General features: G+C 43.8%; 1 protein-coding gene across 1 annotated transcript in view; it reads right to left on the bottom strand.

Annotated features, from left to right (window-relative positions):
* Galnt18 (polypeptide N-acetylgalactosaminyltransferase 18) overlaps positions 1 to 27,626 on the bottom strand; it is a 317,779-nt gene that overhangs the window by 49,946 nt on the left and 240,207 nt on the right.

The raw sequence follows: 27,626 nt of genomic DNA, 5'->3' as shown, positions 1-27,626 counted from the left end.
TAACAGCAATAAGTCCTGGTCCAGGATATGGCAGGAGTTAGGTTTACTTAATTGGCTGTGTTGGTCAGGAAGACCTCTTCTCCTGCTGATCAGTGTCACGGTAAAGGATCCCCACAGCCATGGCCAATGGAAGGTAATTTGTCGATTACTTCCTTAGTATACTATTCAGGGTCAATAAAAGGCGACAAGAATTCCTACTGAGTGACAGTTATGTTCCAGGCCTGGGGTGTGCACTGGGGGCAGGGTGGTGCCGGGGAGTGAGCAGTTAAACACAGTGCTGTCGACTGAGGGTTTGCAGCCAGGCTGCCTTGGTCCAGCTCCTGGTTCTGCTTCATACTGGCTGTGTGACTCTGAGCAGTCACCCTGACTCATTTGTGCCTACATTCCTGTCTCCAGCACCAATAGCACCAATCTCATGAGGTACTGAAGAGGATTAAATTGATCGCACACAATGCACAGGTACAGTATACGCCCTTAGTCAAGCCTGTCCACAACCATACAAATCACATGGAGAATCCTCAGAATAACCTACGAGGTCACTGCTGTCACCTCCAACTTCAGGTAGAACCAAACTGAAAAAGGTCCATTGTCCAAAGGCACACAGCTGGTATTTACAACACCGAGAGACCTGTCTGATTCCCAAAGAAGCCGAAGGCAGAGCTGGTGTCAGGGGTGATCGTGTTTTAAGAGCAGTTAGTATCTCCAGGAGTTGACTCTGAGAGCCAGGAGAGAGAACACGACAGTCTCTGGGCTGTACCACTTCCTGCTACGACTGACCCATCCTAGAGACAGTGCAATTTCAGGGCACTTTGCCCTGATAACCTGTGAATCCTGTGACTGCATTATTGACAACACTTTGTGCCAGAGTCAATTTTTTTTTTTTTCCTGCGGCTGGAACAAGGCTGCTACTTGACATATTTCACCAATGCAAACCAGGACATCACTCACAGGAGTGCTCCGTTATGGGTCCTGCTTCTCAGAGTCAACTTGCCATTTACCCTTAAGGGTGTGTGTGCCTGCCAGCATAACCAGAGCCATATTGGTGGCACCTCTCACTGTATTCCCTACTTTAAATGGTGCTCCCCAACACAGTGGATATGGTGAGTACACTGAGCACTTCTTCATCCAACATTAATTCTTCTTTTATCAGATAGACTTCAGCACATGCAATGAGGTTTTCCACCCCATCCAGCTCCCCAAACTCAGCGTCCAGGGATAGGTTCACTGTCATTTTCCCACATTCTGCTTTGTGGTTCCATCTCCTCCCCCTCCCACCAACTGCTTGTTTAACCACCTCTCTTCTTTCAAAATGTTGTTTACGCCCCTCATCCGATTCTCCTTCTGACACACACTCCTGGGTGGCTCTCCGAGTAGACCATGGGTTCCCAGGACAAGGTGAGACAGTAGCAGGCTGGGAGCTGAGTGTCCCATTCAATAGCACACCTTTGGTGTCAGTGAGAATGGGATTCTGAATGTGACCTCTGCAAACAGCTGCTATACACCTTGGCAGGTTGCATCCCTCCTGAACCCCCATTCCACCCAGTGGAAGAGAGTGATGCAGCATGGGGGTGCTCAGCCCTGTGCCTGCCGTGTTATGAAAACTACATTGGAAAGTGACGAAGGAAATGAAGGAATCAGGCACAAGGGCAGGATGTCTCAGCCGATTTCTGCCCCGCCATGGGGCCACAGGAATGGTGCCTTTGGACTATTTTTTTTAAAATTATTAAATTTGTTGTTATTTGCACACTCACTTTTGATAAGTAAATTGGCCGCTGAGGTTAGGTTACCATCCCAGCAGAGGGTGCAAGGCTTGCTCCTCAGAGACTGGGAGTCCTTGTTTACTCAGGGGACCCACAGTCTCTTCCCTTCTGTTGAGCCTGTCCACGGAGGGACAGCACTCACCATAGGCGCAGCCTGTGAGCTCTTGGCAGCATCTGGTCTTTGCAGTAGAAAGTATACATTTGGCCTATATATACGTTAACTTTTGGACCTTGCCAATGACACTGAAGTCAACTAGAAAAGGCTTGTGCTTATCTGTTTCTGGGTGACAAATGGCTCTGCTGACCCAAGAGAGCCTTTGAAGTCTTATCCACAGGTGACCTCAGATCTCCTCTCTGGGATGCTGGGCAGGGTTAGGAAAAGAAATCACTAGTATTTGAGGCTGGGTGAAAGGTGATGTCAGGAAGCTTCCGTGGGGTGGGGGGACAGAGGGTGAGGAAATAAAAGAGAGCTGGCCTCAGCACAGGAAATGCCTAATGCCCCATGGCAAGTCACAAGCCAGTTGGAGGGTATATGCAGAAAGGATTGGTTCATAGAAACAGGGCCACTGGAGAAAAGGTGAGTTCCAGGGATGGGGACGCCATGAGGAGAGAGGAAGGGAGGTGTGTACCAAAGGGGTGACTGAGAAAAATAGACCAAGAGGTCACAGGTAACAGGCAAGCAAGAGTCACATGCTAAGGTGAGGGGTTGTAATAAGTCTACAAATACTGGGGACACCAGGCAACATGCAAACCCCAGGCTGGGTCCCATCTTCTCTGATGGCCATTGAGAAAAATGATCCTAGACCAGACCAAGTCCCTTCCAGCCTCTGCCTTCATAGTCTTGCTAACCTAGGACAATTGTTGGCCAACTCAACAATTTCTTGGACTCACCATTAGTAAATCAGATCATCTTGGAACACCTTTAGTGTCCACATTCCTTAATAAAACATTCATATTTTTATTTATGTACTTATTCTTTAAATATCTGTCTCCCAGGATTGAACTGTAACCTTCACAAAATCAAGGATATGTCTGTGTGTTTTCTACTGTATATACCAGGCCTGCTTCTTGGTATTTATGCAATAACTGTTATGTGAATAAGTGAGTTGGAGGGTCCTGGGCTTTCACTGACTATAGAGACACATTTTAACTAGCTCAGCTTGATGCCCTAATAAAGGCCATAAACATAAAATGTGGCCAGATTTTACTGAACACAGTGACTTCCTTCAAACCCAGGTGGTTTTTCAGCAAATTGCTGACATTAACGTGCAAAATACTGCCACCAAAGAGACTTACTTTGACTGCAGAGCTGAAATTAATGTTGTAAAACCTGGGAAGTCATCAAATGCATGTGGACAAAAGCAGGCAGCTTTTTCTTGTGGAACTGGGTACTCATGGCTGAGTCTCCCAACCTCATAGACGCTTGGCTATGCCTCCAGAGGGCTGCTGGCTCTGATCTCCAAATGTGATCAAGAATCTAAGGCAAGGCGTGAATAACAGCTTCGCAGGACAAAGTCAAGACCCCTCACTGCCAGCCCTTCCTGGAAAGCCCTGATTCTGTTAACCATCTCTGAAAGGGCTTCAGACATCAGTGTGGGACTACAAAGAAGCACAGGTTTCTAGAGGCTGGAGTGAGAGGGTACAAATCCTGACTCTGCCACAGAATAAGCCACTGAGTTGTACTTGTCTATGGATGCCAGTTGCTTTTTTACTGGGAATAATGGTTACCTGGGGATCTAAGTGAGATTCAATATGAACACTGCTCACTAGCAAAGCCAGCCCTGCTGAGGGGTTTCAGGAAAGGTTAAGTCTCTCTCTCTCTCTCCAAGACAAAAGCTACTGGTACAAAGTCAGGGTGAGGCCCCTGCCATGTCCATCATCAAGATTCCTGTACTAATTGTGACTTTCATCAAGCTATCAAATGGGATTGACAAACTGTATGACTCTTTAGATCCCTTCCACTCTTACTTTGAGAATCTGGGTTTCATAGCTTGTATCTCAAATGATGACTGGGTCTTGAGACACAACTTACAAAGGCATAGCCTGAGTCACAGTTGGGAGACACTGAGGCAAGACAACAAGATAATTTCATGTGCTTTTATGTTCAATCCATTTGCTTTAATGCCTTCTGTTTTAAGCCTGGGTTCTGGAGATTACACTCAGGTCCTCATGTTCAAAATGAAAGCACTTTACTGACTGAGCTGTTGGTCTCAGTCCAGCCCTACTGAGAAGGATTATGAGGCTGTCTCCAAAGAAAGAACATGATGCAATGTTGTACTAACCATGGGTAAGGTAGATTAGTGGGTAGTGACATTCCCAGCCTTGTACTTCGTAACTGTGGATCCTTCAGCTTGTGTCTCCTTGTGACACTAATGAGTTCTTATTTCTTAGCACCATGTTGCCCCAGGTCTCCCAACCCATAAAGCTCCCCTCCTACTCTCCATGCATCCAAAGCTAGCCTGGCTCTGTTCCTCCAAACTCTTTGAACATATGATTAACATCACTTACATGGTCCTGATTTCTTGGCTTATGTGGCTAATTATCTTCTTATGTGTAGCTGTCTCACTAGTTTGGCCATGAAAAGCTAAGACAACAGTGGGAAGCCCAAAGTGGGAAGGATGGGTAGAGGATGATGAGATGAATGCAGTCAAGGATAAGGCATGAGGAGGTTGGTGGAGGACCAGAAACTCAATTTTAGACTGACTTACGGGTCAGAGATGTAGGCAAGCAGAAATATGGACAAGACAGACATGGCCCTCATTCTCATGGTGTCCTTCAACTTTGTACCACAGGCATCTTGTTGTAGAATATTAGTTTAACTATGTAAAAATTTGTTGCATTAGTTTATGTTGTGGAATATTAATTTAACAGTGTTACATTTGTTTAACTATGTAAAGATGTGTTGCATTTATTTGCCTTGCCTGCCTAATAAAAAGCTAAATAGCCAATAGCCAGGCATGAGGTATAGGCAGGACTTTCTGGAAGAGAGAATAAGTAGTAGGAGGAATCTAGGCTCTACAGAAAAGAATGAGGAAGAAAGAGAAAGAGATGACAGGGAGACACCAGGGACCAGCCAGCCAGACACGGAGGAAGCAGGAAAGTAGGACATACAGAATGGAAGAAAGGTAAAAAGCCTTGAGGCAAAATGTAGATGAATAGGAACAGGTTAAATTAAGTTAAAAGAGCTAGTGGGACAAGCCTAAGTTGAGACCAAGCATTGAGCATTCATAATTAATAATAAGTCTCCATGTCTTTATTTGGGAGCTGGTTGGCAGCCCAAAGAAAATACCAACTACAGCATCTCACTAACCTTACCCAGTCACAGCCCTGCATGGGGAAAAATGAGGAAATAGAAGTTAGATCTGAGCAAGGCTAAGGATCGGCAAGCAAGATCAGGAGCACGAGGCAGAGGAGGAGTCTAGATGAAGACAGCATGAGTGCAGATATAGCCTCTGTCCCAAGGTCTACAACACTTGAAAATCTTTAGTTTCTCGACAAAAGCCACACTCCCTACCCAGACTCTCAGGATCTCCGAGGGCACACCTCTATTCCCTGCAACTTCATCACCTACTCTCTGCAGCCAGTTAGACTAACTTCTCTCAGTTCCTGAGGTAGACCATGTTCATGAACCTCTGTTCTCGCCTTCTTTCCTGGAACTGCTACTTCTCCATGAGTATGCAACACATCTCTATAATTTTCATCTACCTTCCCCTGACATCTTAATTTTGGTTAAATGATGTTTCCGTGAATGTTGCTCTTACTTCCTCTTAGGCAGTGATAACTCTGAGAACACACAGACACAGACACACACAAACACACACTCACAAAGAGAGATGTACAGTTTAAAGATATTCTATATAAATTTGGCATACTTCTGCCCCTCCCCCCCAGAAACAATGCTTCCCTTGGCAATCTCTTGGAAAATTACACAAAAGTAACCCATTATCCTGAAGTTGGGTAATAATTTTCTTCCCATCAACCTAACCCACACAGTGCTGTTTTTGAACACTGTATAAACAGAACCACTATATATGCCTCTTGCCTCTTGGTTCATTTATTTTCCTCACCCCAGCATCCCATTCTATATATACTCACTGATTTCCTTATGCACTTTCCTGTTGACTGACAGGCTTGTTTCCAGTGTTAGGAATAGTTCCTGGGAACACTCTTGTACACATCTCCTGGGGCCCAAGAGCGGGCATTACTCTATGCATTTTTGCCCCAGCAGCATGTCTGCGTACAAGTTAGATAGTCAGCTTTCCCATGGAAAGGAGGGGCTGTTTCAAACTATGACTTTGGAACTCCCTCCCCCCAGCATAAGTGAGACTCATGTTGTTTCACATCCGTGCCAACTTTTTCATTTAAGGATTTAATTTTTACCTGTGTGAGTGTATGTGTGTGCATGCACGAGAGAGAGAGAGAGAGAGAGAGAGAGAGAGAGAGAGAGAGAGAGAGAGAGAGAGAGAGAGAGAGAGAGAGAGCACATTGTTAGTGTAAGGGCTTTGGCTGCAGAGGTCCTAAGAGGGCATTGGATCCCCTGACTGGAATTACAGGTGGCAAGTGGCTGTACACCACCTGACATGGGTGCTAGGAAACAAACTTCAGCTCTCTGCAGGGTATTTAGTGCTCTTAACTACTGAGCTTTCTAACCTCCTTGTCAACTTTTGACATGTGTGACATGGGCATAAAATTCTCTCCACAGTTTTCATTTGCAGTCCCACCTGATTATTAGTGAGACAGTAGGGTTTTTGTTGTTGTTTGGTTGTGTGTGTGTGTGTGTGTGTGTGTGTGTGTGTGTGTTGATACATTTATATTGTGTACCCTAATAAAGTTTGCCTGAGGATCAGAGGACAGAGCCAGCCACTAGATTAGATATAGAGGTCAGGCAGTGGTGGCACACCTTTAACTCTAGCACTCGGGAGGCAGAGATCCATCTGGATCTCTGTGAGTTCAAAGCCACCCTGGACCACATGAGATTGACTCAATCTAGGAGAGAAAACAGAGCCAGGCAGTGGTGGGGCATGCCTTTAATCCCAGGAGGTGACATGGCTGGGTGAAGAATGGTATATAAGGCATGAGGAGACAGGAATTAAAGGCTCTTTTTGGCTGAGGCCTTTTGGGTGAGGACTCAGAGGTTTTCAGGATTGGCCGAGGAGTTGGCGAGGGGAGGTTGGCTGTGGCTTGTTCTGCTTCTCTGATATTTTAGCTTTTTCCCCAATATCTACCTGGCTCAGGGTTTTCTATTAATAAAACCACTTAAGATTTGAATAACAGGTTTTTTTTTTTCCTGTTCCTAACCTACAATGGCAGACTCTAAGAGAAGGCTGCCTCTGTCTTACTACAAGACCCATATAGGGCCAGGCATGTGGGAGACACTCAATGAATATTTGCTGTATGAATGAAGGATCAAAGTTGGCCTTTGTTCTGACTTACTCTGTGCTTCACTGGCACCTCCCTAGGTTTCTGAGGGCAAATATTTAGTTCAAAGTAGAGGGAAACAGTCTTAAGACCTGGCCATGCTTACTTTTCCACCAGACCTCACAGATGAACACTCCCTGGGGATTCAGTTTCTCAAGCCTCCTTCTAGCAATGAATTTTCCCAAAGAGTTGCCTGCTCCTTGGAAATGTGGTGCAGTTTCTCGGTTGGTGTACCTGAACGGTTTGAGTGTTTGGATCAGTCCCAAGTGACATTCAAGCCAATTTCCTTCAGAATCACCACAAAGCAGGAAGGTTGAGCAGGCCAAACCAAGGAGAGACAAGCTAGGCTGGAACGTCTGAGAGCTGTCTGTAGGGGCTTGGCTGTGCAGAAACAGCTGCCCACTTGCAGAGAAACCCAGAAGCCAGTTTGTGACACTAGAAGAGGACCAGCCTTGGCAAACTGGCCGAACATGTACAGAGGACTCCATTCTCCTGGGTGCCCAATGCTCTGACCAATCTTATTAGGCTGTATATAGGCCCAGGACACAAATATCATGAGGGCTTCTTTTCCTATGCTACATGGTTATGGATATTTCAAGGCAGCTTTCCTGACTCTGAGTAAAGGGATGCTTACCCATGTCTACCTCAAGTTTCTTATTTGAAAAGGGAGATGACAGACCTGAACATATTGAGGGGTGTCCCCAAGGGTGTGGCAGAGGCACCTGTTTCTCAAGGGCATTTGTTGTTCCTTTGGAGGGACTGTAAACAACTCACACTAACAATTTGAGGAAGAAATGCCCACTGCTCCTTCCTGGGCAAGGCACGAGAGTATCCAAATTGTTGAGAATAGTCACTATGCATTCTTCTACCAGCCAACCTATCCACTGCATATTTAAGCTAGAATGACCTTGAAGTTCAAAGACAGTGAACCCCTAAAAGAAGCAACGAATCCCTAAGTCACTATCTGTACAAAGGCTACCCACTGAGTCGCCCATCCCTCAGGGAGCTGTGGTGTGAGGAGATAATGACCTCCTGGTGGCATCTCTGAGGTTGGGCTCCGATGTTGTAATTTGTGATTTTTTTCCCCTATATATAAAGAAAGTATAAAGAGAGGAATGGTCCCATGGCACCATAGACAGGAACTCAATTCTGGCTTTGTAGAAGGGAGCTCCCAGCATAGGCAGCAAGCAGACATCCCAATTGAAGGTGAGGAGACCACTCAGAGGCCGGAAACTCAGACAGTAAGTAGATCTAGTATCTGAGGCTCAAGGGAGCTGCATGACACAAATAGAGAGAATCATGGCCCCTGCAAAGGAGGCTACTGAGCGGAGTCTAGAACAGGGTTAGAAACAGAGCAGAAAACCAAAGGAAAAGCCAGCAGGGTGAAAGCGGAAAAGGCTGTGGCTTAGAGATCGCACACAGCCATATATATTCCCCAGAAAGTCATTGATTGCCATGTGCCAATTATGTTAGTGACAGAATGAGCTAGCTGCTGAGGCCAGGACTCTAACTACAGTTGCAGCCCTTGACCAGGAGATACAGATGTTTGCTGGGACTAAACCTCAGAGTACCCGGCTACAAGATCCTGGGAAGGGACTAGACCTAGTTCAGATACTTCCATAGAGCAAAGCTCTAGAAACAACCTCAAGGGTAGAGAGAGACGATTAGCCAAGTGCCTAGTGGGTCCATTCCCACGTGTGCTACGACACTAATCACTTCTTTGTATTGAATCAAGATCTCTGGCCCCATTATCATCCCTGGTGCTGAGTTTGAGTGTCCTAGGAAGTCAAGGACCAACCTTCAAACAGTCAAATAAAACCTTACCCATCCCTGGTAAGAAGAGTCACTTCTCCCAGATAGCCAGGCCCTTCACTGACTTTTTGCATTTGGGTTAAGGCTCTCTCAGTAGCTGTGAGACATCTTCCTCTGTGGACCGCTTTCTCCATCCATCCAGCTGCTATGCAGAGAAGACCCATGGCCTGTGCTTAATTCTTACTTTGCTATATGAAGATGAGCTACTTACTCATTTAAAGTGTTTCCTTTTTTATGTCTTTAATCAGTGGCTGTTTCTTTCCTCTCTCTGAGGCTTAATCTAATCAGAAGCACATCCCACACATATGAATGGTCCATTAGCCTGTCCCAATCAAATTCAAACTGGCTGTCCATAACAGATGCCCCCTCCTCTCCCAAAGAATGACATTGGCTCAAAGGATGTCTCTGAGTCAATGTCCAAGACAATTGCCATGGTAAGGCCAGAAGAGCCCCTTTCTGAAATCAGGGCAACCAGGAACACAGGAGGAAAGCACACACGCTGTCCCTCCCAGGATAGGGTTGGGCACAATCTGATGACAGATGGTTTTAGTGTCATTAAGATGAGGCAGGTACAAGTCAGGCCCTGGAATCAGGCGTCAAAGGTACAAATCTGGCCCCAGTACCTCCCCCAGGTTTGTCCCAGTGGGGCTCCCCAGTTTACCATTAAGATGGTAGAGATGGGAACAAGTGAGATAGCTTAGTGGTTAGGAGCATTGGTTGTTCTACAGAGGATCTGGTTCAGTTCCTAGCACCCTCATCAAGCAGCTCACAACCACCTGCAACTCCAGTTTTAGGGGCTATGACACCCTCTTCTGGCCTCTGAGGGACCCTGCATGCACATGGTGCACTAGCAGTCACAAACACATACACATAAATAAAATGTTTCTTAAAAAGAGATTGTGGAAATGAAATCAAGGGAATCATTTTTTCTTCCCAGAATGCAATCTGTTGTAAGAAGCTTGTCTGTCATGTGCTTAGAATTCAGATAACAAAAGCTGATATTATGGCTTGAATGTAGATTTCCCCTACAGACTCAACAGATTTGAACTTTATATGTATATACACACACACATACATATACATATATATGTATACACACACACACACACACACACACACACACACACACACACACACACACATATATATATATATGATGTATGCAGTGTTCTGCCTGCACATATGCCTGCACTGCAGGCCAGAAGAGGGCACCAGATCCCATTACAGATGGTTGTGAACCACCATGTGGTTGCTGGGAATTGAACTCAGAACCTCTGGAAGAACAGCCCATGCTCTTAACCTCTGAGCCATCTCTCCAGCCTAGATTTGAACATTTTATTCCTATTTTGGAAGGCCGAGCTGGAGGGAGAGTCTTTGAGGGTGTATTATCCCTGGTTCCTTCCTCGTATGCCTTCCTATTGGCTAGTCAGGCAGGATGGTGGACTGCAATACCTCCGAACCATGAGCCAAAGAAACCTTTCTTCCCTTAGGCTGTTGGGTGACACATTTTGCCACAACCATGAGAAAACTGCCGACACAGCTGATATGCTAGGAGTGCTTTGAAAGGTGTTTGCCCGTTAGTACATATCAACATGAATTGTCAGCTTGGGCTTCTTCACAAATGTCCTTGCCAAAAAAGCACCTAGCTGACATTACATTAGCAACAGACTTTACAAAGGGAATCAGCGGCGCAGAAGAGCTTATTTGAAGGGGACCACACTAGTCATTTCCCAGGTGAACACACTGAAGTTCAAGGTCACATCATACTTCAGACTCAGAGTAGAAAATGGGCCCAAAGTATGCCTCTTGGAAGACATGATACCATCATGGTTCTGAGCAGAGGCTCTGGTCAAACAGTTCAGTGTGAAATCACCTGATTCCCGTTTGCTGACCTGGAGGCAATTCATCTCACCTTCTCACAATTTCCTTGTATGGAAAGTGGAGACAGAACCGATCAACTCCAAGGCCAGCTGTGGGAATTCAGCGGGTAACTGTAGAGGTTTACTTCACCACCTCCCACGGGCTTAGCACCCACTCAGTATTTTCATGCCTACCATCACTGTAAGGCCCTCAGCTATGGGGCTCACCGGTGCTGTGTGCTGTTCAGGGCAGGAGGAGACTGAAGCCCTCTGTGGTGGAGAGCCCAGCTGCCTCTATCCCATCTCACTTACACACCACTCAGACATCTCAGGCTCATCTGGTCCAAACCAGACTTCCTGATTTCCTTCTCTTCCTCCCCATCTGTCCTTCACTTCCCTTCATCCATGTAACAGCCCAAGCTTGAAACCTATAATTCGCCCAAATCATCATTTCCTCCCCTTCCACATCCAGTAAGTCAGCAAATACGGTCAGTCCTTCCACTGAGTCCCAGCTCCTGGGTCCTCCCTCCTCACCACTCCACGACCTGAAAGAACCAGTAAGGAGGTGACTAAGGCTGAATGACATCATGAGAGGAACCTTGATCTACAAGGTGCCCTTGTAAGAGGAAAGGACACCAGAAACTGTCTCTGCCAGGGAAGACAAGGTGAGGGATGGCTGTTTAGAAGTCAGAAAGGGAGCCTTGACCAGGTCTGGCCCTCCTGCACCCTGGTCTAGACTATCAGTCTCCAGAATACCAAGAAAGGAAATGTACACAACCCAAGCCACTTACTGCAGCATTGTTAGGGTGCTTGAGTTGACTAGCACAGTACACTTACAATTTATAACTATACATCTATGACTTGGTCCTTAAAAAATTGTCTGTCCCATTATACCATACCATTATCTCTAAGAAGAAAGGGTCTTTCCCCCCTCTTTTTCTTCTCTCATATACTACATCCTGATTGCAGTTTCCCTTCCCTCCACCCACCACCAGTCCATTCCTTGACTTCCCTTCTCCCCTAGATCCACTCCTCCACCATTTCCTTTCAAAAAAAGAGCAGACCTCCCAAAGATATCCACTGAACACGGAATAACAAGTTACAATAAGACTAGGCACAAACCCTCATATCAAGGCTGGACAAGGCAACCCAGTAGGAGGAAAAGGGTCCCAAGAGCAGGCCAAAGAGTCAAAGACACCCCCATTCCCACTGTTAGGAGTCTCACAAGAACACCAAGCTACACAACCATAACGTATACACAGAGGACCTAGTTCAGATTCATACAAGCTCTGTGCTTGTCCAGAAGAAAGGGTCTTGTCTAAGGAAATCATGATAGTATCTGCATTGCAATAATGATGAGAAGGAGGAAGAAGAGAGGAGCACCAGCTCTATTTTCCTGCAGTGTGGCTTGTTCCTTGCTCCAAACCTGGGACATTAGAGTTGCAATCAAATGGTTGCTAAGAAGCACCCTTCCAGCCCTTGAAACAGACCAGCAGGTCAGCCCAGCTAAAGAAATGGCAGAACAGGGCTGGGGAGATGGTTCAATGGGTAAAGGGGCTTGCCACTAAGCTTGATGACCTGAGTTCAATCCCTGGGATCCATAAGTAAAAGGCGTTGTCCTCTAACTTCCACAGGTGCCCCAACATGCGCGCGCGTGTGTGCGCGCGCATGCGCGCGCGCGCACACACACACACACACACACACACACACACACACACACGCTCACGCACGCGCGCGTGCGCGCACACACACACACAAATAAATAAATGTAATTTTAAGGTCTTGTTTGTTTGTTTGTTTTGTTTGCAAGAAAGAAAAGAAGAAAAGGGGGAGAAATGTAGATAAGGAAGGTGTCCCAGGGACTTTACAGACATTGCTGACTCCTGGTTTTTGTTTTATTTATCTTTTTAATTTAAATTTTTTTTTTTTTTTTGCTTTTTGTATTGCCTTTTCCTCCAAATTGGGAAATTCAGTGTTGACACATGCTTACTCTCTAGTCCATCATCTATGAACAAATTCTATGGAATTGCCCCAATAATGGCTTTTATGGCTCTTTCCTCCCTTGGCCTTAGCTTATTCAGAGGTAAAATTTCCTTTGAGTGGACTCCCAGAATCCTTTGTCAACTTCCATCCTGTCCACATGTCTCATTCATCCTGCTTTCCTGTGGTTCCCTCATTGAACAGCACAAGGAACAAAGCCGGGGTGAGAAGACTCCTCCCAGCACAATCCTCGGAGGGTGCTACCTTCTGCTCCCCACCGTTTCAAGCTAATTGCTTCATTATGTGCTTTTTTAAATTGCTTTGTTCTGCAGGGATTAATTTTGCACTTATCTTTACTAACTGTAAAACTTTTACAACGTACTGTGAAGCTGTGTCTGTTCAACTGCTGCCTTGTGACTGAAGAGACTCACTCCTGTGTGGCTGGTGTGTAGAAAACAACACCTTATCTGGAAAAGGGGCTGCCACACAGTGGTTTCAGGCACCTCCTTGGAGCTGTTGGGCAGGATGGAATAGTTGTTTCTGGGTTGGCACCAAGACTCCCTTATATGTGGAAGTTCAGACAAGAAGGTGCTCATCAACCTAGAGAGCTGGGCCTAGTAGGCATCAGATAGCTCACATCTTGGAGGCCTTGGGGATTTGAGGTGCCATGGATTATAGAAGGTCATGGATCATGGCACACATTCCAATAGAGTGGAGAGAGCAATGGCTGACCATCCAGAAAGAAATGGGCAGACCAGAAGCTCTCGCTAAGCAAGTGCATGCTTTCCCAAAGCTCTGACACTCAGCCTCGTCTATCACTGGGCACCGGACCACCAGCCATCAAGGAATCACCTCACCTCTCTCTCTGGTCAAATGGTACCCATAAATTGCTCACTTCCTACCCTCTCTATTTCTGCTACCACCTCTCCACACCAACTGCCAACACCAAGGCCTTCTTATGGCACATCCAATGTCCTCTGTTCTCTTGCATTCTGGGAGTCCAGTGAGGTAACTTTGAATCTTTGAAATAAGGCTAAACCACCGTCACAGTCAGGTGTACCACTTCTCTGAGGGACTTGGGAAAATGAGCTCAATTCTCTGAGTCTCAGCGATTTCATCTGCAAAATGAGGCTGAGGATTCTGCTCTCTCATGGTTTCTGACATGAGTTAGTTATTGTGATGGTTAATATTGGTTGTCAACTTGACAGGATTTAGAATCACTTTAGATAAACCTCTGGGCACAATTATGAGAGATTATCTAGAGTAGGTTAGCCTCTTGTAATGCTGGTGAAGGATTTTATCCCCAAGTTAAAGACAATGAGGAGAGTCCCCCTAAGTGTAGGTACCACACCTGTGATCTGGGGTCCTGGACTGGATAAAAATGGAGCTGAGTCCCAGTACCTTCTTCTTCTTAAAATTTTTATTTTATATATGTGTTTTGTATACATGTATGAATGTGTACTACATGTATGCCTGGTATCCATGGTGCCCACAGAGGCTGGAAGAGGTGGTTGGGTCTCCTGGAACTAGCGTCAGGGATGGTTGTGAGTTGCCATGTAGGTGCTGGGAACTGAACCCAAGGTCCTCTGCAAGAGCAGTCAGTGTGTTAAGCCTTGGAACCATCTCTCCAGCCCCCACCCGGCTTAACTGTGGATGCACCATGCCAGCTGCCCCAATGTGCTGCTGCCATGACATTGCCACCGTGGTGGGTTCTATGCTGAGACTGTGAGCCAGGACAAACTCCTCTTCCTGTACATTTGCTTCTTTTTCAGGTACTTTATCACAACAACAAAACAAGTCACTAAGCCAATGATGGACAGCATAAAACTCCGTAGAGTATCAGTTCTGTGGGGGGAAATTTAGTTTATTACTTGATTATCTTACCATGTCTTTTAAAGTTAATCAATCAGTAAACTAATTAATTTTGAGGCAATGTCTCATAGCCTAGGCTAGCTTCCAAAGCTCACCATGTAGCTGAGGATGGTCTTAAACCACTGGCCCTCCTGTTTCTACCTTCCAAGGGTGGGGATTACATACAAAATTATATAAAAAAGAGGCAGGACCTGGACCTGGTAGCACAGGTCTGTGATCCTAGCTATGTGAGAGAGTGAGGCAGGAGGATCTGAAGTTCAAGGCCTTGCTGGTTTCTGAGTGAATTCAAGGGCAGCCTGGGAAAGCTAGTAAAATCCTGTTTTAAAAATAAACAGTAAGAAGAGAGCTGAGATGTAGCTCAGCTGTAGAGCACTTGTCCAGGATGTGCCAGGGTTCAGTCCCTGGTTTTAGTCCCCAGTATTTGAAAAAGCAAAACAAAACAAAAATCAGTGGCAGGGCTCATATCTTTTACCCACACAACACACACACACACACACACACACACACACACACACACACACACCACACACCACACACACACACACACATACACACACACAACAAAACAAAACAATCAAAAAACAACCTACACATGTTATTCATGTTGCTCTCCATCGTAGCTCCAGCTGGCTTGGGCCAACCATAGACTTAGCTCCAATTCACAAAACAGAGATAACAACATGGAAATCACAAGGCTTGTAGAAAAGTGATGAGATAATATACCCAAGTGATCAGTGAATGACATACAGCAAATGGAAGCTCTTCCTCTGATTACCTATGTCTTCTCCCAGCCTGTGGCCTAACAGGCTTCAAAGTCATCAAGTGGCCTACTCCCAACTGTGGGTATGTGTCTGCCTTAGGAAATGATGTCCTTCTTCTGTGGGCCTTAAAGTCATTGTGCCCACCTTAGAAGTCAATGCTGTGGCCAGGGATCTCTCAGCCCCAGGGCACTCACAATTCCTCAAGTCATGGGCAAACCAGCTGGGCATGGTGGTGCATACCTATAATCCCAGAACTTGGGAGGTAGAGGCAGGAGGATCAGGAGTTCATGGCCATCCTCAACTACATAGCAAGTTCCAGACCAGCCTGGGCTACACGATACCCCATCTTAACAAAAGGTGTTGAAAAGTCAAGATGTACTGATAGCCCACCAAAGTCTGACTTCTAGATCATCACCAGTGACCAATCATCATTTGACATTTGGCAACTCTGCTATATCTATTCCAGACTTTCCTTTTTAGCATTACAAACTTAGCCAAAGTAAATCAGACCCAGATAGACAAATACCACATGCTTTTTCTTACACATAGAACCTAGAATACACACACACACACACACACACACACACACACACACACACACACACACCATGAAAATAAAAGGGGGTTCTACTTGAGAAGGGGAAGGGGGACTGAGAGTGGAGAGAGGAATAGGTGTGGGAAGTGATGTGGTTAGACTACATGGAATATTTGATTCAATGATGGGACATTATGAAGTTTTTTTACACACAATAAAAAAATCAATAAAGTTGTGCCTCTGTCTTGCCTACTTCTGCACATGCATGCTGGTCCCTCCATGTTTCTGCCATGTTCTGATGTACAGCTGTGGTCACTCTCTTTTTTGTCTGTCAAGAATCCTATAACTCCACTTCTACCCCCCAGAGCTCTCCTCCTCTGTCTTACCTGCAGAAGGTAAGGCTTAAAGCTGGTTAGCTGGTAGCCAGCTCCTCTAGAGACCCTCACTCAACTCCCCAGAGACAGACCATCCCCTGACCATCTTCACTGCCCCTACAGCACACATAGGATCTTTCCTTGCCAATTGACCCTGCACAGATTGGACTCTGCCTTGCGGCTTCATTCAAATGATGCTCAGAGTGATGCATTTTCTTCCAGACTAATTTCTAATTTTATTTTACTAGTATTATTATCACTGGGTTCACACTTTTAGAACCTATTTGCCAACTATGATGGGCTTCTTCCACAGGGATGCTTCCACACACACCACACTGTACAGCTGCGACTACCTTTATACGGGTTTCTTTTGTGTCAACAATTCCTACTCAGTTTTGTTTCCTTCAATCAAATTTTGCAGACCTAAATTCTTAAATACTCATTTCTTCAACAGGATTTTTCTTTCTGTGTTTACTATGTTCATTTGCTGTAGTTTGTGTTGTCTGTGCTGTCAGTCATATGCGATCATTTACATTAATTTTTGTTTTTGAGACAATGAGTGTGGTGGTGGAATAAGATGTCTCCCACAGGCTCATGTGATTGAACCCTTGGTCCCTGGTTGGTGGTGCTGTTTGGGAAGGTTGTGGAACATTTAGGAGGTGCACCCCCTCCTGCAGAAATTCCATCACTGGGGGTGGGCTTTCAGAGTTCACGGCTTCCCCCTACTTCCTGCCTGCTTTCTCTCCTTCCTGTGTAAGGTTGAAATGTGAACTCGCAGCTTCCTGTTCCTGCCACTGAGTCTTTCCTGCCATCGTGAATACCTAGCTCTCTAGGACCATAAACAAAATAGACTCGTCCTTAGTTGCTTTAGGTCATGGTATTTTAATCACAGCAACAGAACATAACTAATTAATGCATTGTCTCATGTACTTCCAGCTGGCCTCAAACTCACCGTGTAGCCAAGGATGGCCTTGAAGTTCTCATCCTCCTGCCTCCACCTCTCTCATTTGTACTTTCACAATTCAGAATTTGTTTTCTTATTTGTTAATTTTTTGGAATATCACCTAAAAAGTGTGAGCAGGGTCTCTGAGTTGTACACTTACTGCTGTTGGAATTACTGCATCAAAGACCCCACAAAGGTCCTTCAGTCCAAGTCCAATTCAGAAACATTAAGCTCACAACACTGTTTTTCCAGTGACCGATTAGACTGGCACGTCAACCATGGTGACACTAATCATGGGGGACCAGGCTGATTCTCATGGTTCTGGGGGTGGAACTGGAGGGCAATATTATGCAAAGTGAGTCAGGTCTGTAAAGACAAATATTGTGTTTCTCACATCTGTGGGACGTAGGTACACCCATCCATCCCCACACAAACATACATGAAGGGATACTTCTTGGGGGAGCTGAAGTGAAAGAATGGGAAAGAATAGAGGGTGACAGGAGAGGGTACAGGAAAGTAGACAGAGTCAAAGTACATGATGGTTTTGATTTTAAAAACTTATGAAACATCATTTTCATTATGAAAATTCATCATTTTGCAATCCATCATTTTCCATACAAATATGCACCACTTTGAAAAAGCCTAGGCTGTTACACTCTTAAACTGTGTTTTGTGTCTTCTGAACCTACTGCTGATTGTTCCCATTACACCATACTGCAGTGTGGCCCAGATCCTTACTGAGGCCAGAGAGCCCTGGGTGCTGTGCCTTAGACTTCTCTATCCAGAACCATGAGCAAAAGCAAAAACTTCTATTCTTTACAAATCTCCCACTCTCCAGCATTTTGCTATAGCAACAGGAAATGAATTAAGACAGAATGTGGTAGGATGTTCATGGAGAAAAATAAGACTGGTCCATCCCTCACACTATGTCAGGATTGATTTTGAAAAAATATTGGAGATTAAAATATGAAAGATATGATATGCAAGTAGAAGGTGTAGGTGAAGTTCTCTACAACCAGGAATGGGTCAGATTTTCTTAAGGACCTGGATAGGAAGGGAAAGGCTGATACATTTGCTTGATTTTGAAAAAGCAACCTAGGCTGGGCATGGTAATGCAAGAAGTGGAGTCAGGAGGATTGCAAGTCAGAGGCAAGGCTGGGCCAAGTGAGGTCAAGGCTAGCATTGGCTACAGTAAGACCTTGTCTAAATAAAATAAAGCAAAGCTGTCCTTTCATAGCAAAAACAAAAGTCACATAACACACTTGGGAGGGAAGTTTAAATTATATGATAGACAAGGCATCACTGCTACTAATGTGCAGACATCCTAAAAACAGAGATTAACAACACTATAGGCAAGTGGGCCAGAGGTCTGAGCAGCTCACAGGAGATGGCAATGTGGAGGGTCTCAGCTGTGTGAAAAGCCTGCTTCTTCACAATAGTTACACAAATTAAAGTCGTACCCAAAGAGCCAGGCCTCACCTGTCAGAGTGGCGAAGACCCAAATGCCTTCTAATCATCCCTTTGATTTCTAGTTAGCCTGAATCAGTTTTCTTCCTTTACAATGCTGATTTTAAACACTATTTGACTAAAAAGTTTGGCAGGGATATAACATATATAAGTTAATATATGCCTTAAAAAAACCACAGTTTAAAATGGGTGGCAGCATGTTTCTATAACATAAATGTCACATGGACGATGGATAGATTAATCATATGCTTTATACAGAGCACTTTAGAGTTTATGGAGTATCTAAATTTATTTCTTCTTGTTATAGTTGTTGTTAAAAATAATAATTATGATAATGAGATAATAAAGTACAAGGATGAATTAACTTTCAGGGCCAACATAAACATGTGGAATCCTCTAACAGTGTCAGGATAATAACATCTAGCTTGCTATAGCACTATGTGTGTGCACTCTAAAGGATAATTGTAAGGGAAGAATTCTGGAAGTAGTGATGCAAGGCACTGACTTTGCTGATAATGGATATAGAAACACTAGACTATCTTCCTGCAGGAACTAAGAACATCTATCTATCTATCTATCTATCTATCTATCTATCTATCTATCTATCTATCTATCTATCTATCATCTATCTATCTATTTTTAGATAGAGTCTGGCATATCACAGATTGGCCTGGAACTCACTGTGTAGCCAAGGATGACCTTGAACCTCTGATTCTCCCACCTCTACTGCCCGAGTACTGGGATGACAGGAGTTATTACTGGTTTATGTGGTGCTGGGGCTGGAACACAGAGCTTATTTTGTTCATGCGAGGCAGGCACTCTACCCCTGAGCCACACTCTCATCCATAGGGGTGTTTCTGATACCTGGGAACAATGTCATTGTGAGGTCTGCTCAATTTCTTCCCCGACTTTTGCTTCTTTCCTCCTGCATGCCTGTGGAGTAGGTGTTTTTCTGAGGCATGGGCAGGTGTGAACTAGGGTCCCCACGGCTGAGAGAGAAGGTTTACGAGGGGGTGAGTTCTGATAGACAGGACAACAGAAGACTGCATGGGGTTAGAGGGGTCATGGTTTGAGGTAGAGAGAGCCCCTAGGTACAAACTCTAGCTTTTTTAAGTCGTTAAAGGCTTTGTAGATGGAGAACTTTGAATGAAGACCCAAATGTGCAGCCAGTCACCTAGACTTCTTCCCATCCTAGATGATACTTGGCTCCATGAGGAAAAGAGCCAGAATCATGCACAGAAAGAGCTCACCTCATAGTCAGTCCCAATGAAGTAGCTAAGAAACAGCAGGTAAAGGGAGCAAGGCTCACACTAAGGAATAAAGAAGGAAGGCAGCGATTCAGTCTCAGGGACAGGCAGTTGAGGACCATTCTGGAGGATGAAAATGCTATTTAAGAGTCATCAGCGTAGGAGGCCATTGTCTAAAGGGCCAAATGATAAAGAATATTCCAAATCAGAGGCTCTGAACTCCCATGAGAAACCCCAGTGAGAAAGCCTGGCACTCAGACAGGAGCAATGACTTGTGTATATCCCATGGCTGCTCAAAAAGGCCTTGTCTGTGGGTAACTCTTCTGTGTGGTAATACCAAACAGCTTAATCCAGCCACGGATCACCACAGTGAGAGCATGGTGGAGAGGAGGTCCCTGTCTTCTGGCTGCCTGATCTAGACACTATGAATAGGGTAATGGCTGCAGGGGGGCATTCTTTCCTCCCCTTCTGACCTCCCTGGTTTCTGCCATAGGAGGATGGGCTCATATTAAAGAGTTCAGCTGTAAGGGCTAATTGCAAGCAAGGCCTCCCATGTTTCTCCATGGCAACTCCATACAGCTCATGAATATAATTTAATATATGTGTGTGTGTGTGTGTGTGTGTGTGTGTGTGTGTGTGTGTGTGTCCCTTTTGCCTTATTGAACAAGAACACAAAATACAATTGAGAATTTTCTTTTATGCATCAGGAATGTTAAGATCTTCAACAATTGTGCTGTAACCCCAGACTCCCTAGATGCTTAGCTACAGAAGCAGATGCAAGCTGCTTTACTGTTGGACACTTATTATCTTTTTCTACTCTATATGTTCAAAAATGTCTATACATTTGGAGTGTTTTGATCTTTGAGACCTTGGCAGTGTGTAATGGTGAAACAACCTAGCCCTAGGTTTTTATTTGTGAGAATATTTTAAACTATGGATTCAATTTCTTTCATGATCATGGGATAGGTTTAGGTGTTGATTTCTTCCTGTTAGTTCTCATAAATATACCATTCCACAAATTTGTAATATTTGTTGGTATTTTCAAATTATAGCACAAACTTGTTCATTATATGTTCTTATTTGTAGATACCCATATCAATGAGCCTTTTTATATTCCTAGCATTTTTTTTTTTTTTACTTTATCTCTATTAGGTGGCTACATTTGCAAGATTCTAGCAAGTGTAATGGTCAACAACTCCAACAAACATCATCTTATAGGACAGAACATGCTGTAATCACCAATTCTAATTCTGGGTTCTGCACCATCATGAGAATAGTCCTGCCTATATCCTGCATAAGGAAGTAGAATGTGAATTCATTTCTACTTGCTTTTTATCTTTGAAGTCAGTCCGGGATACTGGCAGACATTCATGACATCCTCAGGACTTCCTGGAATGACTCAACAGCTAGAAGAGCACCCAAACGTCTGAACATATAAATGTGTGGAGGATGAGTCAGAGATAACCAAAAAATCCCACTTCTGGGGTCTTCATAGTCAAGAACTACAGAAAATTTCCCAGGGTGTAGTTCCTCTCATGCAATAGAGATGTCAGTGTCTATCTGTGCCAGCTTCCTGGACCATTTCCAGGGCTGTCTTCCTTAAGCCTTTGAGGTCTTCAACCCTATGTTTTCTCTCCAGGTCCTGGTCTACTTCCACCATGGGTACAGCTCAGGGATGTTGTAAAATGTGCAGGCAGAGCACTTCTTTGTTATTTTCTTCTACTATTTTTATTCTGTTGGCTTTTTCTAACTACTTATATACTGTTACTGTTCAGCTTTTATTTCCAATGGAGGAATGGGATGCCAGATAGTTTCCCTTAAGCTAAACTTGAGCTGCACTCACACAACATATACCCCATACATATTTGTTATCACTCGGATCAAGGCATTTTCAAATTTCCGACACAATTTCTTCTTTAAATTATGGGTTTTTAGAAGCATGTCTCATAATTTTCAAAGATGATAGTTTTTGTCTGCAATTTTTGGTCATGGATTTCTAACTTAATTCCATTTTGGTATGAGAATATGCTCCCTGTGAGAAAAACCCTTGATATTTGTTGTGTCTTGTCTCATCCCCCAGGACATGGTCAATATCCATGAATATTCTATTTGCTCCCAGAGAAAAATGCATTCAGCAGCTTTTAGATGCCATTTGGATTCAACTTACTAATTGTTTGGGTCTGTCAACTACTTGGGATGTAATGAAGCCTTCCACTGTGCTATCAGGGTTGCTGACATCTCAGTGTGTTTCTGCTGTTTTTTATTTTCTTTTTAAATAAAAAATTATTTCATGTATTTTGTCTACATCTATGTCAGCACATCTCATGTATGCCTGGTGCCCACAAAGGCCAAAGAATGGCATCAGATCACCTTGGACTGGAGTCACAGATAATTGTAAGCCATCATGTAGGTGCTGAGAATCAAACCTGGGTCCTCTGGAAGAGTAGCCAGTGCTCTTAGCTGTTGAGTCATCTCTGAGGACACTGTGGACTTTTTTTCTGTATACAACCTTACATTGTTCAGTCAGTTAGCATTCAAATTGACAATAGATTCTAGATGAATTTCACATTTATCATTTTTAGACCTTTTAATTATAATGGTACTTCTCTTCTGAAGTTAATATAATAACTTTATTTAGGTTAGTATCTGACCACTATGGATTTGCCTATACTTTTGGATTTTTATCATTTCTGTGTCTTATTTCAGATACATTTCTTGTAAGTAGCCCATTGCTAAGTAAACTTTTAAGCTTGTCTAAAATTACTCAAGTTTTGACTTAGTTCATGTAGATTGACTGATATAACCAGGCCTATTTTGTCTCTCTGCACAAGCTGTTGTATACATCTATTTCTGTCTTCTTATAGCATATTCATATTTTATTTTCCATCAACTGATTTTGAAGTCATGTTTCTTCTTTCTGTGCTTTTCATGTCATCCCTAGAAACTTTAACTTGTTTACTTAAGTTACCAAACTTTAAAGTCAACCAGTGACCTTTCTATCACTAACAAATAGACATTTTACAACAAATCCAACCCCCCAGCCTATAGACCCCATTAATATGCACTTAGTTTTAATAATCCCACAGGCAGTACTCTTGTGTTTCATTCCACTTCAAATTTTATTAGACTTATCTATTTATCATTATTATTCTTTAATCTCAGATTTCCTTTGGGGATCATTTTTCTTGTCCCAAATTTAAATATTTTTTAACTTATTCTAATGAAGATCTTGCATGAGCGAATGTGTGTGTATCTTATCCTCCTTTGAGTGGTGTTATTCCGGATACATACATATAGCATGGCAAGCATTTTCACAGCATATTGAAAAGAGGATTCCATAGTCTCTTGCCTTTCATGGTTGCAGTGGAAAGTTGGCTGTTCATCACTGTTTTTTTGGTAGTTTCTCTTTCTCCTACTGGTGTAAGTTCTTGTCTTTGGGAGTCTGCTGTTTCATCATGCATATGTACAGATACACAATGTATGTCTTCATATTTATCCTAATTTGGACAAGTTGAGTTTCTATGAATTGGCATGTTAGTTGGGAAAATTCAAGACACTATTTCCTAAAATAATCGCTTTTGTCCAATCTTCTCCTTTTATCATCTCCGTTTGGATTTGTAAAGTATTATACTCTCTCTGCTCTACCTAACCCTCCACCATATATATTTTTCTTCTTTCTGGGTTGATTTTGAGTGATTCTTTTAGCTATACTGTCTGGTTTGCTAGTTTTATTATTTTAATAATGTTCATGTATTTGTTCAACCTATCTACTGAACTCTTAGCTTCATTTTATATTTTTCACAATTTTAAATTTATCCTAGTAAAACTAAATGCTACAGGTTAGCAATAAAATGTCTCCAAAGGCTCATGTATTAATTGATTGGTGGCACTACTGATTGATTGGATTATGAGGGCACTAACTCATCAATAGATTAATTCCCTGTTGAGTTCAGAGCTGAAGTGAGCTAGGAGGAGGTGGAGCCTTGTTGGAGTAGTGTGTCATGGAAGCTATGCCTTTGGATATATATCTTGTCCATGGCCCCTTGATCTTTCTCCTTTTCCCTGCTCCCTTACATTGAGGAGTAAGAAGTTGTGATGATTGATGTTGATTGTCACCTTGACAGAATCTAGAATCACCAGAGAGAGAACCCTCTGGACAAGTCTGTGAGGAATATCTAGACTGGGTAAATTGGGGTGTGAAGATCCTCCCTTCAGATAGACAGCACCATTCCATGGACTGGGTCCTGGACAGCATAAATATGAGAGCAAGCTGAGCACCACATCCACCTATCTCTATTTCCTGACTGTGGTGGCCTGAATAGGTATGGCCCCAATAGACTCATGGGTTTGAATATGGCACATAGGGAGTGGCACTATTAGGAGGTATGGCCTTGTTGGATGGAGTAGGTGTGGCCTGTTGGAGGAAGTGTGTCACTGTGGAGGCAGAATTTGAGGTCTTATATGCTCAAGCTAGGCCTAGTGTCATGGTCTTCACTTCTGCTACCTGTGGATCAGCTCCTTCTCCAGCACCATATCTGCCTGCATGCCACCATGTTTCCTGCCATGATGATAATGGATTAAAACTCTGAAACTGCAAGCTAGACCCAATTAATGTTTTCCTTTATAAGAGTTGCCATGGCTGTGGTGTCTCTACACAGCAATAAAACCCTAAGATACTGACTATGCATGAATGTGACCAGCTGCCTCAAGTTCCTGCTGCCACAACTTTCCTTCCATTATCAAATGCATTCCATGCATCTATATGCTGAAATAAATCTTTTATGCTGCTTCTTGTAACAGAAAAAAAACCCATAACTACTACAGTCTCTCTGCTTCATTATATGCTCAGTGCCATGATGCTGCACCTCATCCCAGGATGAGGAATGAGAGTCAGGAAACCATGGATCAAGACCTCTGAAACCCTGAGCCCATGTGAAGTCTCTCCTCCTCTAAGCTGTTCTTCTCAGAAGTACTGTCACCACAACAAAAAACTAAACATGAATTAATTGTGAAGTCTCTTCTTATTCATATTTTCCATTTTTTCAGAAGAGATTAAAATACGAATTCTTAGGGGCTGGAGAAATGGCTCAGTGCACTTGTTACACAAGTTTGAAGACCCAAGTTCTAATCTCAGCCCTCACACAAAGAGCTGGGTATGGTCTCAAGAGAATGAGGAGAGTAATAGAGCCCCACATATGACAGCCTCCACACATGTGCACAGGTGCAGACACTCCCACACACACACAGGTGTGCATACACCACATCTATATGACACACTCTCTCACACACAAACACATGCACACAATAAATAAATCGATCATTATACAACAGATTTTCCATCCTGTGTCTGATTCAATACTTTGAAGACTCTTACAATCTAGATCTAATTTGTTTGTCTGTTGTTTTTGTAATATCTGCCTTTGTGTTTTTTTTAAATCCTCTTCTTTCTATGATGTTTAAAAAACTATCATCATTTGTTCCATGGGCCTCTAGCTGTGGGCATTTTTGTAGCCTGGTTAAGATGGGTTGTTTTTCACAGATCATTTGTACTTTATATTGGGAAAACAGGTCTCTGAGATCCCAGCTCCAGGGGAGGTGAAGCAAGCTCACTGTACACAGTTGAGAGAAGGGAAGTTTAAATGCCACTAGGTTCCTCAGATATCAGGCACTCATCTGAAGTTTTGGTCTCCATGAGTTTTCTTGGGTCACTTTGACAAACCACCATGTGAGATTGCTGAATTGACAGAAATGTATTTACCCCCAGTTATGGGTATCAGAAGCCCCACTCAAGGTGTGATGCTGAAGGGCCACATTCCCTTCAGAGCCTTTAAGGGGGTGGTCCTGTCTACCTCTTCCAGCCTTAAGCATTCCTTGACTTGTAGCATCACAGCTCCAACCTCTGTCTCCAGCTTCATATGGCTGTCTTCTTCCATGTTCATCTTGATCCAAAATTTCTTCTTTAAAGGATACCAGCCACATTAGGTTAGTGTACACCCTGATCCAGCATGACTTCATTGTAGCCTGATTACACCTGTGGAGACTACTTCCACAGAAGCTCAGATTCCCAGGTAAGGAATTAGAATTTCTGGACATTTGGGGGAAGGGATTCAATTCAGCCCATACCAGTTTCTACCTATTTCTTATGTCCTTGCCAGCTCTGAGACACATTTTTATGTCCTTGAACTTTCTGAGCCACAAAGTATACAACATTTCAGTCTTCTGTTCATGTCTGCTCTTATTTCTTACTTGTTCATCCTGCTACAATGGCTCTCTCTTTCCTCACTGCCTTGTGGACTCAAAAACCAGGGATGTGGGCAGGGGGCTTACTAGACTTGAGTGTAAAATAAGAGTCAACATGCAAGACCAAGTCTAAAGGAGAAAGAAAGCACAAACATTGTGATACTTCTTGGGATTTCAAAGGACCCCGGTCCTGGGCTTGATCACTGTGGTGTGTTTATTGAGCCATAATGACCCAGACTGAAGTCTTTTCTCTGTATTTTACAGATTTCATGACCTTGAAACACATGCAAGTTTATAATTTCAGTTTCTTCTACTGATAAAGGGGGATACCATAAGAAGGTCTACTTTGGGGCATTCTGTGGATAGGTAGCATTTTTTAAATGCCCTGGGGTTGGGAAGAGGGCTCAGCTACTAATGTAGGCATGAAAACCGGAGTTCAGACCCCAGACCCACGTGATGCTGCAATGGTGAGACGTCTGCAATTCTACCCTCAGAAGGCTGAGGCTAGATCCCCAGTGCAGGCTGGCTAGCAAGACAAGCCAAATGTGAGTGCTGGCTTTGACTGAGAAGTCCCGCCTTACAGAATTCAGTGGGATGAGGATGAGTCCAGACATCAACCTTGGCGCTTCCACATGCAGAGGAACCTGTGTGCATGCACACCCACACACATACAAAATTAAACAATGCACACCCCACACGCATGCACACATGGAACATGGAGAAAGAAAAAGAGAATGTCTAGCAGGATCCTAACATACAGCAGGTGTTCAATATGTGCAAATATTTTTTATTTTCATGTTCTAAAATAGGTAAGGGCTTTGCACAAGTTGCTGGTGCATAAGCGGATGTGATGAGCTGTGTCTTCAGTTTGGCACACAATCCTGAGGGGTAATTAGAAATACTATTTTCTCAGGGAGGAAACTGAGGCACTTGGGATATTAGCTCATAAAGCACAAGAGAAAAATAGGTAGCAATAACCACACATAGGAGGCTATCCCAAAAGAAAATGATCAGAGATTTTGCACCCTGTTAAGGAGGAACCAGAATACAAATGAACTGGTCCCTCCCTGTGTGCTTAGTTCCACCAGCTTACAGGGGCTGGGCCCTGCTCTAAAAGCCTTCCTTTCCTCTGCCATCAATGATGCTTCATCTCTGTCCAGTGGGAGGAGAGGGATAGAGGGAAAAACAAAGCCTGGCGATATTTTATACTTTATTTGAAACCCTGAACACGAAAAGACCCAAAGATATTTTAACACATATTCAAGAGCCTCACCCAGGCCCACACTCCAAAATAGCTTTATAATTTAAGGAAGGCAAGCCAGACATCACCACCACTCTGTGATTGACTCACACATATG

The sequence above is a fragment of the Peromyscus leucopus genome, chromosome 1 (assembly GCF_004664715.2).
Source record: "Peromyscus leucopus breed LL Stock chromosome 1, UCI_PerLeu_2.1, whole genome shotgun sequence".
Taxonomy (NCBI): Eukaryota; Metazoa; Chordata; class Mammalia; order Rodentia; family Cricetidae; genus Peromyscus; species Peromyscus leucopus.
Note: the sequence above shows the minus strand (reverse complement) of the source record. Positions and strands in the feature narration are given on the sequence as shown.